Source organism: Cyanistes caeruleus, chromosome 4, assembly GCF_971803275.1.
Source record: "Cyanistes caeruleus chromosome 4, bCyaCae1.hap1.1, whole genome shotgun sequence".
Classification (NCBI taxonomy): Eukaryota; Metazoa; Chordata; class Aves; order Passeriformes; family Paridae; genus Cyanistes; species Cyanistes caeruleus.
This window is the reverse complement of record NC_141704.1, coordinates 18,514,520-18,528,181: the sequence shown is the minus strand read 5'-3', so window position 1 is coordinate 18,528,181 and position 13,662 is coordinate 18,514,520. Positions and strand designations below refer to the sequence as shown.

General features: G+C 37.2%; 1 long non-coding RNA gene across 1 annotated transcript; it reads right to left on the bottom strand.

Moving 5' to 3' along the window:
• Positions 1-3,633: 3,633 nt before the first annotated feature.
• On the bottom strand, positions 3,634-10,344 carry LOC147653456 (uncharacterized). The gene is made up of 3 exons (XR_015285883.1): positions 10,161-10,344; positions 5,689-5,977; positions 3,634-4,412 (listed from the first exon to the last, which is right to left on the bottom strand). It is a non-coding gene; the product is annotated as an uncharacterized LOC147653456 (long non-coding RNA).
• Positions 10,345-13,662: the final 3,318 nt, after the last annotated feature.

Here is a 13,662-nt window from a genome sequence, read left to right as displayed (position 1 = left end):
ATCTACAAGCATTTGTGGAGAGCTTAAAACTTTATGGGTAATCACCCTTTGTGTTGGCAGATAGAGGTGTATTTCCCTCCTTTGTTTTCCCTGTGGTAGCACAAATCCTTCACTTTCCTTTGTGAAGTAGTTGAGCTGTGGTGGAAAGCCACCTCCTGGCTGGTGTCCACCACAGTGACTTGCTGCTCCGACTATAGACTCACTCTTTTCAAGATGGAGAGTATCTGGGATGGTGGGGATGGTGATCAGGCTGGCTGCCTCCCACAGGGATGGTGAATAACTGTTTCTGAACAAAAATAATAGCTTTTATATTTTCCTGGTCCAGCGTGTCAGACACATTCTGAACATGCCTTATGGCTCACCTAGGAAGGTTAGGAGACTTCCCTAGACATCTCTGAACTGCTTAGCCAGAAGGCAGGTGCCCAAATGCACAAACTGGGATGTGCCCAGGCAGGCAGTAGGTGGACTTGGAGCTCCAAAGTGAACTAATTGCAGGTACTTCCACAGAAGCCACCCAGACTGCTCTCTGAGACTTCAGCTGAGACAGCAGTGCTGTCCTATTGCCAGCCTTGACAGAAAATTAGTAACCTGAACTTTGGTGTGGACTACCAGTTTTTTTGCTATTCTTGCTGTCAATGTATCACAGTGAAACCAGATCTCTGAATCAGTTGAGCTAGAAGAACTTAAAAGATCCACAAGCTAACATAGAGGCTGGCTGAGTAATGGAAACACTGGGTAAATGCTTGTGGAGTGCTTTACCACTTGCAGTCCATATAAACTGTAAACAACATGTGTCTAGCATACAGAGTTTCCTGAATAGAGCAATATTTCCCACTGTCCTTGAAAATTGTTGCATGTAAGATGGCTTTCTTCAACTACCCTTGTGCTGAACTAGATGTCAAACCTTCTGGCACTCCATCAAACCAGATAATCTATTTCCAAAGTAACAGCCCATTTAGCATTAAAATTGGCACTTAAGGGATGATATAAAATGCAAATTAAATGTAGGATATGAGTAAATGAGGCTACTCTTATACTTCAATTTTTGTATTGGCACCAAGGTTGATAATTTTACCCAAATCATAAGTACTCTTTCTCTTTTTAAAAGTATGGTTTTCAATTTCATTGTGGCATTGCTTTCAAAGCAGAGAAACATCACCTTCACTACCAATTCACATGAGAGTAATATGACTATCAATCACTGTGGCTTGGAAAGAGCTGGTAAGATTTCAAAGCTAAAGATAAAGATAAAAGAATTAAATTAAGTAATGCTAGAATGAAGCAATCAAGATTAAATATGTTCTCAGCTGTTAACTGGTTCTGAGTTTTTATCGAACAAAAGGTTAAAGAAGTGAACCTTTAACAGCAATTATTTCAGTTTAGTTTTTTTAAGCTCAAGCTCACAGCAGCTGAATTTCTTCTGTCACTTGAAAAACACCTGACATTATCATGTCTCATTAATGGCTCTCAAGAAGTTAATTTAACACTTGTGATGATCATGTCCAAACAGGCTTTGTGATTTAATTAGAACCCTAAGAGTTTTGAAGTTTTGAAAATCCCATGTAGTAAGTAAATTTATGGGCTGATGATTTAAAAAAGGCTCAAAAATCTTGAAATTAATTATTTATTTAAATTAATTAAATTAGACATAACTGAATTAAACTGAAAATAACGAAAATTTTTCTTAAAATGTTGAGAAAGTCCAAGAAATCTTGTGTGGTAAATGCTATCCTGGGAGAAAAAATGTCAGGATGATGAGTGAATATCCTCGATGAAACTAGTGTAAATTCAAACCATGGTTGTCATATCTAACAAGAATTTACAGTAGAAATTTGAGAGCTCACAGCTCAATTTTCCTCAAAAATATGTAATATATTTTCCTGGGTAACTGTTGTGTGAATTCCTCCACCGACCAACTTCCATCCAGAACTAAAATTCTTGTTATTGTGGTTTTGCCTTGCACTGTGAAACCAGAGATGGGGGCCCAGAGAAGGGTACATTTGAGTTAAGGGCCTCACCATGAAGACCCCTTGGGGATCTCCTGGAGAAGAGAGTGTCACCTCCATGTCTTGGGGCTGCAGCAGGACATCACGGCTTCCAGAGGCTCTGCTCTGAGTCATCTGCCCCAGAACCAGCACACGGCCCAGGGCTGCCTGAACACCGTGGTGTCTCTCCTGCTTCTCAATGCATTTGTGTGGGCAGCTGGTTCACAGCAATGGGGCAGTGGCCTGCCAAAAGGGAGAAGACCAGTGCATAAACTAAGACTGGTAGTACAAATCTGGCACTGAAATCCACATGGGGCGCAAAAGATCCAAGCAAACTGTTCCTCCTGGAACCTCCTGGGGTTTCTTTTAATGCTCTCTCAAGAAAAGTAAGATAAATTAACTGAAACACATGAAATTTGAATGGGGGAGCTAAACTTCAGTGAGCTTCATTGTAGATAATCCAGCTAGAATTATATGCTTTAACCTGGTTTCAGGCTTTTTTTTAAAGAATGGCCAGCTCAAAAATCAAATAAACTGATGTTTATTTCTTTCACATCCCTGACTCTGCTTTTCCATCCTCATCTCACCACCAGACCCTGCATTGTGCCATAGGTGTAAGATCTTTACGTGTTCCTTCACCTGTAGGAGCTCACCCAGCTCGGGCACTGGGGCCTGCCCAACATAGAGGATCCTGCCTGATCTTTCAAACACAGTCCCACATGCTGTCCATCTCAGCCTCTCCAGCTGCAACATCATGAGACAGAATGAAGAACAGACCAAATTAAAGACAGCTCTTTTGGAGGGCAGAACAGAAAAGGTCCATGTTTGACAGCCATGGAGAAGAAGAGCAGACGGCTTGGTGTATTTTCACAATTTGTTTAAGCCATTCACAGTGCCAACTGCATTGACAGGCTCCTGATGTCTTTCTTCCCCCACCTCACATCTACGTCAGACTAGGGCTCATGTGGTCATCTGGATCAGGAGCTGATATGGCTGAAAAATAACTTTGTAAATGAGTGAACGTGAAAGATTTATGATTAACCCAGATCACTTATCTAATCAAGTTCTCTTCAAAGCCCTGCAAATGGTTGTACTGACAACATGAGGGCATGATGGAAGAGTGGGAATGAATAACCTGAGGTATGAAGTAGTACAGGTTGTTTGTGCTGCATTACAGTTGAAACAAACATGGATCAAATGACAGACTTAGTAGCTTTTTAAAAAAACACAAAGGAACATCTCACACTGGAAAAATAGTAGGGAATTTGAAGAAATTGGAAGGTTTGTCTTTTTCACAGGAGTTCACAGATAGATTTCAAAAAGAATCAAGCATCAAGATCATCAGCTTTCCTCTTTCACTTTCAAACTTGTCAGCACCACATTTTCAAATACCTAAATCACAACATTTTCCTCTGAGCACCAAAAAAATGGTTTCCATTTGGTGCCTAAGTGTACTAAGTATATTTGAGGAGCAAGACCCCTGAGGATAGGGAGTGTCTGGCTGCTAATGTGCTTCTTCAGTTTTCGGCATATGCTGAGAGAAGAAGGGAAGAATTGAGCCAAGAATCCCAAATGCTATTTCCCCATTCGACACATTCTGCTGTAAGGATGATGATGAGCTTGACTTCCAAATTCAAAAATCTTGCAATTTTCTTTCCACATTTGATTTTATTTCTTTCTGGGCTTATTTTTGATACAAATCAGTAATGGAGCCAGTTTCTTTAGGAGCTTCAAAAACGGGTTTCAGAGTCAACCATTGTAACAAGTAGCTCTCACAGGAAAACACTTGGTGACAAAAAATTGGAGAGGAAAGGTGGATCCATATAAATGCCATTGCACTAAAGAAAGGAGTAGGTTTGAAGCAAAATTTTATGTCTGATAAGTTGAAAGTTTAATTACGAGCGACCAAACATTTTTCTAATAAAAACAAAACTTGATGCTTCTAAAAACAGTATCATGAGCATGCAAAACTCCTTAAATCAACATAAATGGAGAATGTAAGTTCAGGAGTGAGAATCAAACCTAAGAACCAAAAAAAATCCAGAAAACCAAAGAATGAATGAGCATGCAAAATTAATACAAATCAAGGCAAAGATTATCTGAACGTGGAAGTTCTGAAAGGTCACTCACTACATCCACATCTTGGGGAGAATGTGTAAGGCTCCAGCCAAGTGGTGACAGTGGGGGTGGTGATTTCATCTTCATCTTTCAGCACCAGCACTAGCTCTCAGTCTTCCCACACCACTCACCCTTTTCCCATGGCATATCAACAACCTGGTCATGCAACCATGGCTTCTTGGGGCCTGTGCTGCAAACAAAACCCTTGAAATATTCCCTTTAAAAAATAGTCTATTTTTTACCTCTGTACATTTATTAGTCAGTCCAACATTGCAGGATAAGTTAGTCCAGTGGAACTTGGATCTGGAACTGGTGGATTTGGCAGAGGGTTAATGATCAGACACAATGATCTTAGAGGTCTTTTACAACCTAAATGATTCTATGATTCCATGACTTTTTGTGATAATGTTCTCCTTTAATATCTCACTGCCTCAGGCCCTAATTTTGGAAAGGATCCCATTGAATATGCTTGAGTGCTACTGATGCTGGGCATATGGCTAAGTACTTCCCTGATCAGGCATGTGCATATGTGGTTTCTCAGACTGATGTCTTAGATCATAACTTATTTACAAAATACATTATTAATTCTCTGGCATGTATTTTGGAGAACACGAATAAACAGATAAATAAATAAAGGGAAATTGTTTCTCTGTTTTTGGGTAAAGAGAATTCTTTTGGCTTATCTTCCTTTGCTATGTTCTGAATACAGTTTAAGTGTATCTTTTACCTCTGTTTTGGGGTTTTAAAAACAAACAGATTAGAAGAAAGTTAAAATTATTTCAGATTCTTAAGGGTTATTAATTGATTTTGCTAAATAAAGGTAAAATACTGTCTCTGGCAAAATGTTTGCAGCCAACACTTGGCTGTTTTAGTAGCTGAAGGCCCTAGAGTGATAAAGTCAAAATAAATTCAATAGACTTGACATATTCCTTTTTTTTTACATTATTCAAATAATAAAGACCCCCATTTACATTCTGTCAGAGACCTTAACAGAAGGCTGTCAATTGTGACAAATTTCACAAAGCAATACTTGATGTGTGTTTACATCTTCTTGTGCTTGTAGCTGTCATGGAGTGACTAATTCACAACAAAAGCTTTATTTGATAAATTTAGAATCTTAATTGTGTCGAATATCTATGTAGGGAATTCAGTTTTGAGAAAACAATCAATTATTCAACTTTTCCAGTAATAGCTTTTTTGAATGGTTTAATGCTGTAATCATTCATGGACATTGAAAATCTGGCTGTGTTGTGTAGACATGGTTACTCACATCATTCAGGTGGGATCATTTTTCTCTGATGTTTGTCTGGGCATGGGAAAGTGTCTGGTAATGGCTCTCCCATGTGCACAGGTGAATTATGTTCCAGTGTTCTGTGGGCATGAAGCTTTGAAAACTGCTTTTCAAAACTGTGTATTTCAACTTCAAAAGTCTACTGAAACTAGTGTAGAAAATGAAAAAAAAAACCAAAGCTATAAATAATCCACCAAAAAAATCTCAATAAAATTCATTATCATATACTGGTTAAACTGTTCAACATTACTTGTTTTTCAGCTATGCTGCCTGGACTTATCCAAATTGAGATACCTGAACAAGATGTGTCCACAGCTGGAGCATCTGTTCTGACTAGTCAGTACAGACAGCTTTACCCCTTGGAAGTGACTTGGTTCACCCAAGATCTGAGCTGCAGTTGTGGGTTGCCTCTCCCTCTGAACTGGATGTGTTGAGACCCCACAGCGTCCAAGCTTCACAATGAGAAGGTTCTAACAGATGCATGGAGGGCAGAGTTCTGGCTTGAAAGCAACACCTGAGCAGCTGTGAGGACTTAGTTGTCTCCTGTTTCAGTCCTTGGCTAGCTAGTGCAGTTTTGTGATAGCTGTCAAAAATGAAGCAACAGAAAATGTTAGCATTTGGAGTCTCTTTTACAAGGAGGATCTCGCCTCTGAGCTGATCTAGATGTCTAGAATAAGTGTTCTTGAAAAGGAATCAGGATCAAAATCTAAGAAATGTAAGCAGGCCAAAGGTGACTTTGGCTTATGCTTCTTTTTCATGTGATCAGGAAATGTCATGTATTCATAGTACAATGAAAATGTGTACACACATTCTGAAGTTCAGAAAAAGGGAAAAGGTAAAAATTATGGAATTGTTTTGGGAAAAAAAAAAAAGAAAAATTAAGCATAGAGAAAAATTTTGAATGGCTAAGAGAAACATGATGTCTCAAATGCCTCCTCTGCTTTCAAGATCCACTGGGAAAGCCCTGTCACAGAACATAAGAAGCATAAGAACTTAGAACAGCAGATGGAGAGAATATTATACACATCTATATGATTTTGCTTAATTAGGCATCCTCTTTCACTCACAGAGAGAGGACATTGGTTTAGACTGCTTTTTCCTCTGATCTGACATTTGTTTCCTTAAAAAAATTACTTTTGAAACAATCAAATAGAGTTTAACTTGGAAAAATATTACAAGACTGCACCAAGGTGAATGCCCTTTTCACTGAAAGGATTTTCTTCATTTATCAAATGCAACTTTAGGTATATTATTCTGACCAAGTAGCTGTTCATTGGCTAAATTATTTTCTTCACTGAACTGTAAAGTTCATAAGAAAAGATGACTAATTCATGTATGTATTGTTTATGCTGCCTTTACTAAAGAAAGTATTCCAGTTATCATTTAAGTAATGGTATTTGACTTTAAAATGGACCAAATATACAAATATTTTTCAACCGCTGTTCTGAGCTGAGCCATTACACTTCAAAATCAAAAAAGGGTGGGCCAGTTGTGTTTCAATTTATAGCTGTATGATGACAGAGCTGATTTTTTTGTGCAAGGAAAATTACTCTGTGTTTACCTCAGCACAACAGATAATCAGATGTGAGCCATTGGAATGAATATCTCTGGGAAACTTTGACATGTTATCTTTGAAAATATGATATTCACTTACTGTTAGGAATGAATGATTTAAATCACAAACTTGGTGCATTATTTTCCTTGGGCTGCTACACTTTCAGGACATAAACCTAGCTTTGAGAGAATTGCCAGCTATCTCAATTTTCATTAAAGAGAGGAATTTCAATCTAGAAATCCATGCAAAACATTACAGATAAGCTGGTAAGTAGAGAAAATGTGCTTTCATGCAACAGCCATTAAAAGAAAACTCTGCTCCTGATGAGAAAACTTAAACCACCCCAAATCAAAGTAACCCCCACCCCACAGGAAAACTCCTGAGGTCAGCAATTCAATACTTTGTTTTTCTTCATCGGTATGGCCGCATATTAATAATGTCTGGGGGTGGGGGCATGTTAACTATGAAGGAATTTGGGATGTTTTCATTATTGCTGGGCAAATAACTCTTGAAAAGTAAGCATCTCTTTTATGCATAGATCAAGTGAACTTGGCAGCAGCAGTGTCATTGATGCTAACAGTGTGTGACAGGAAACAAACCCATGTGACTGCTGTGTTTTGTAAGTCGAGCTCTTGTGTAAGATTCCGGTACATTCTTTCCCAGCTATTCTCTCAGAAATTTGAACTTTTAATTAAAAGGTAACATTGAAGCATGTCCAGTACTGACAGTCTTAATGCTGTTTCTTCTCCACATTAACATGCAAACCAGCTTCAGTCAGCATGCAAGAAAATCCTGTATAATTAGCTTCATCGTCCATGATGAACAAAAATGTGTTTTGGGGAGGGAGAGGATGTACCAGTGTTTTCTAATCAAATGAACAGGATTTTCAACTCCTAATACACATGTCATTTTCTCACAGAAACTCTAGTGACTATTTTATTTTATCATTTGGAACAAAATACATGTATCAAATTCAAGTTGTTTGTAAGGATATATGAGCTGTTAGAAAAGAAAATCAATTCATCTGAAAAAAAATATTTGGACTGTAACACATTTTTTAAAGTAAATACCTACTAAAATTGTAGCCAATATCAAAATACAAATACATAACCAGATACTGATCTCTGGAAAGATGAGCTGTAGTATATTTCATATAATGTGCAACTTCATTTAAAACCCTAGAGTCCATGTCAGTAGTAAGCACAGAGCTTTTGTGTATGTATGTGTATTAAAGATCTTCAATAATATGTAATACAGATTTTTAGAAGTACAAACATAGGGATTGATATTACATGACACTATAAGTTTAATACATTGACTGCTGACTTCAATGTTGGGTTTGAATTCTGAAATTAATTTTGAGTGATAAATTAAAAACATATTAGCTGATATGAAGCAGAGAGTGAAAAACTGAAATATATATTTATTATGAAGCTTAATATTTATTTGCCCTGTGGTTTGGAGGTGTATTTTATATGCTACAGAAATAATGAAACACTTACTTGACCAAAAAAAAAAAAAAAAAACAAAACAAAAAAATTCCTATAATTTCAATTTCTGAATTCAACATCCTACAATGACAAGAGAAGACTATAGGATTAGATCTTGATCCTTTCCAGGTTCACAATATCCACATTTTTCATTTCCATGGAACTAGTAATAAAGTAGCATGAAAACAGAATCTGTTCCTTCTCAGATTATTGAGTAATGTTATAGAATCAAATTTTTATAGTGCATTCCATAAGAAGCAACCTAAGAAAACAAATCCAATATTTTTATAGGTCAATCCTCAAGAAATAATCAATCATTTAAATATCACGTTTTCACCTCCAAAGACAACTACCAACCTTGTGGAAATCAGTCTAGGCACACACACAAATATTTCAAGAAAGCAGTAACTCAAAGATGCCAGCATAGCCATTGAAGATTTCTGGATTATCTACAGCTCCTTCAGAAAATGATCTTCTGACAGTGTTTGCAGATAGCTTAATAGAAACAATCTAAAAGAGAGTATTTGACAGGAAGATCATGGGAAGGTACAAAATTATCTATCTGTTTTATATGCCTCCATCACTAAATCATCAGCCAAACACTTTTTATTAGACGTTCCCTCATGGACACAAAATTAGATATTTTTCATTAATCATTAGATTAATGACTCATTAGATTAGTGACTCATTAGCTATTTCTTCACCATCCAGATTTTCTCAAATGATAGTTTCATGTAGAAAGGAAACCTGTTTGTTGTCTAGTCTAGTTCAGCCTTGTTCAGAACAAGATGATGGATCTATTCCTTATTATTCTTTTTTGGGTTTTACCATTTAACATTATTTCTTCATCCAGCTGTCTCAAGGTTTCTGAAAATTCAGCTCTAGGCATTGCAGATGAGGGCAAGGACTTCATAGAAGTGAAATTCTATTACACAAATGACTTATCCAAAACTTTTCAGGTAAGTAGCAGCCTTTCTATCTATTTTGGCTGACTTGTAATGAAGCCTTACTAAAAACATGAAATGGAAGATTGCTTCAGATGAACTTGCATTTCTTCATTATTTTAAAGAAGAAAAAGGTGGAAAGAGAATTTTTGAGCATCCTTTCTCTTATCACACAAGCACTTCAGTAGATTCTGAGAATGTTCATAAAATATGCAATCTGCATTATAATGCAGTGAATTCATCAGTGTACAGATATCTGACAATATATTTAGCAGGAAGACTTCCTAATAACTCCAGTGGTATGGGTTCAGTTGGCTTGATTTCACAGAAAACGAACGCCTGATACTTCTATGAATCTGACTCACAATAAACCAACATCAGTGCAGAAGCAATATCCTGATAGATCATGAATTTAAATCTACATAAAAGGTAGTCCCAATTTTCTTCCTTTCATGACATTTTTCACTCTTTTTCTTACTGCTGAGGAATAGAGGCTTTCCCTAGTTGATGTAGCCATTCTTTGAAAAATTATGCATGTTTAGAAGAAAAACCCATTTTCTTTTTCCCCAAAACAAGGGAGACTCAGCTATGATAGAGTGCTGAGATTAAAGTTTCAACTGTACTGAAATATTCCAATTGTTTATCATTTCCTGTCAGAACTGATATAATGGTTACTGCCTTCTCCAAAACTGCAAATAACCTTCAGTGCTATTAGGAACACGACGAATAACATCCACTTGCTCTTCAGGTAAAATAAACCACTAAAATTTGCATTACCTGGGTATATACAATTGAGAAATCTTTGACTGTCTCTTGACGGAGTCTAATTGTGAAAGACTTTCATGAAGAAGTTTGTAAGAATAATTGTGTTATCTCTGAAAAACTGAGCAGCTTGGTAAGTGCTGTTAAATCCTCTTTCAGATGCCTAATACATGCTCTACCCTCTGGGATCTTGACCAGCAGGGTGGAACAGCTGGTGCTCATTATTGATGGGATAGCCTCAGAGAATTCAGAGATCCACCAGGTGGATTTTAAACCTGTGCTGCCTCTACACCTAATGAGAAATAGGATATTTCTGTTAATCACATATTTAAGTTGTGAGTAACTCTATATTAGCTTGATAAGTATTTAACAGAAATGCATATTTGCAGTATCTCTTGAGAACCATTCCAAAATCAATTAAAATATTAAAAAGCAATATTTTTTACCATGCCAGTTTTAGAGAACCCACTTTACAGAATGGATCTACAGAAGCCTCTTATTGATATATATAAGCAGTGACTGTCCAATTGCTCAAAGAGTATTTTACATTAGACTTCACAAACATTCAGGTATTTCAGAAAAGAGAATGTTCTAGAAGACATATTTTTTTTCCTTATAAAATCAATATTAGTTTGTTTTAACATAATTGTGAATTATTCTCATAAGTAACCACTACAACTGGGATTTTTGTCAGTGAAGTTATTCAAACTGACACAACGAATGCAGGAAAACATGAGTTCTCCTATTCAAATCCAAGGGCTTTGCTTATACTGAGACTCCTGAGATGCTTGTGCATGGCACGGGATCAGACACATGGTGCCTGAATTATTCTCCAGTTGTTAAGTGAGTGAAAGGGCTGAAATTCTACAGATGTATTCCTGTTGTATTTCTGAAGATATTCAGATGTTTGTTTTTCTTTGAGTTACCACTTTCACTTACCTATGTAAGACATATGTTATAATAACTGTTAAAACTGAAGATTGGTTTTAACTGAAGATTCAGTTAAAATTAAAGATCAGAGTCTGTACAATTTTGTCTTCACAGCATCAATAAGATGAGAGAAAGAACTGGTTTCTCTTCACTGTTGAGGAGAAAGAGTGGCATGTACACATGTCTACACTGCTGGCACAAGTGAGGACCTCTGTCAAAAGTCACCTTACAGGAGCCTGATTCCCCTCCTGTCATAGCCACACTTAGTGTTGGGAGGCCACAGGGTCACCTCTGTAAAGGAGTTAATTCAGATTCAAATTAACCACTTTCATAGCAAGTAAGTTTTACCCTGATGACTTTCTTGCTCCAGTTCACTATACAGTTGCACAAATTCTTATGTAACTGAAAGGGATGGTAGTGTTTGTGGGCAGGAGGGGAAGCAGCTGTGATCTGTGAGCTGCCAGAGTACAACATGCACCAGAGGAGCTTTATGTCAGCTCATGGTGTTGGTGGAAGTACAGCAGAGGCTCATCCTTAAAGGTTATTCTGTGTCTGACTTCCCCTGAAATTAGTGCTCTGAACCTATCTGACTTTTCAAAGCCAGATGTAAAATGTTCTTAATAGTGCACAAAATTAACATAACTATGCTGGCTAGAATAGGTGAAAGAAGCCATTTCAATGCTGAGGGCCAAGGAAGCTTCACGTATACCTTTGGTGATTCATATCTTTACTCAAGAATAACACCAGAAAAACCAACAAAGCAACAAAAAACCATGGCTGCTGGCTGCATAGAATTAAGGAATAACCCACTTGATAATTTTTCTGTTAATACAGTATAGTACTTTCACTGAAAAATTCCAGGTGTTAAGCAGAAGACAAAGGTGCACAGAACTTTTCTTGCTATTGCTGAATTAGCCATTGAATTACACTCCCAAGACAGGCCCACGTTTTGCATCTTTGCAGGCACAATTAAGTCTATAAAGAGCAAAGATACCAGGGTTTTAACCAACATAAATATGCAAAAACCATCCAAACCCTAAAAGGTTCAATTTAACAAGAAAACAGGGTTTTTTCTGTGCAGCTTATTCTGAGAGTAGTGCCAGCAAGGAGCTCCTTCTCTTGTATGAGCTGTTTCTGTGCTGGGAGGAGGAGGGATAACATTAGCTCTAGCTGTGCAGCTATCCCTTTTGAGCACAGACAAGCCTTAAGGAGACAAGATACTGGCAGGGGGGCCAAAGTAAAAAATTCTGTTGGGCAGGTATCTGTGGGGAAAAAAATGTGCCAACTGCTCTCTGGCACATTTTGCAAACAGCAGAAATTTGCAACTGCCCCAAGCTGCCCAAAGTTATTCCTTCTTAATTCCTATCCACAGTGGAATTCTACTGAAGGGTATAGAAGTCAGTTTAGCTTCTTTAGTTGAATCCTTTTTGTGTGTTACTTCAGCTGTCCTGCTTGCTTTGTGGTACAGCACACACTGTTGATGTTAAGGGTCCTGCATGGCAGAAGCAGGATGGCAGAACATTTTATACAGAAATACAGACCAGCTATCTTCAAGTGCTGCATGTCAAGCCACTCCATCAGTTCACTTGCTTCATGGTAACATTTTCCTTTTTTCTAAGAAAAGAAAGAGAAGGAAAATGAAGAACCTCTTGAACTAAGGACTTATGTGTCACATGCAGATGAGAAACCATTTTCATCCACCCAGAGATAGAAAGTCTATCCCGTGTCTCAAGAAGTGAGTCCATTATACCAGAACAAGATCTGAGATAACCTCAAAATACTGATAGAAACTGGCCTGATACTCATAAGTTAATCACGTCAGATCCAGTCAAGTTAATTAGCTAAAAATGTTCTTATTCTGCGATCATCTATGTTTTATATAATTCTCTATTTCCACTTGCTGCTGGAAAAATATTAGCAAGCTTAACATTGAGGATGAATTGTATTTCTCATAGAGCTTTTTTTAGCTTAAAATACATGTGACAAATCTTTTTTAAGGACTTGTCAGTCACGTTCCTTATCCATCCAGCACCCTTAACATCAAATGCATCATGTACACTCAGCCAGGGCTGTGCTTAGCCTGGTATGAAGACACAAATGAAAACTAAGTAGGGAAAAATTTTTCATATCATGTTACTCATGTTACATGAAAGACATCCATGGTAGCAGGTCTTTTTTAAGTATTAAAAAATATAGAGGCACATCTTGTCTCCACCAGAATCAATAGTAGTTTCAGGAAGGACAAGGTTAGACTCAAAGACTCTGATAATAAGAGACATCTCTGTTGATATTTTTGTATGAATGAAACTATTATTTGTAATGAAAGCTTCCCTGAAGTATGTGCCATACCACATGCCCAAAATCTCTCACCTGTACTGATTTTGTATCACTTAAAAGTTGTGAATGCTTTTAATGGCTATTGCTTCTGGACAAAAGTACTAGGTCATGAGGAATAAATTTTGTTTGCTACTACTCAAAATGATTCAAGGACATTTTATATTCCTCTGTAGGCAATTATACTTGTCACATCATTTATTTTATTGGGGAAAGATACATTTTTCCAAATTCTTTGTGTTTTATTATCTCT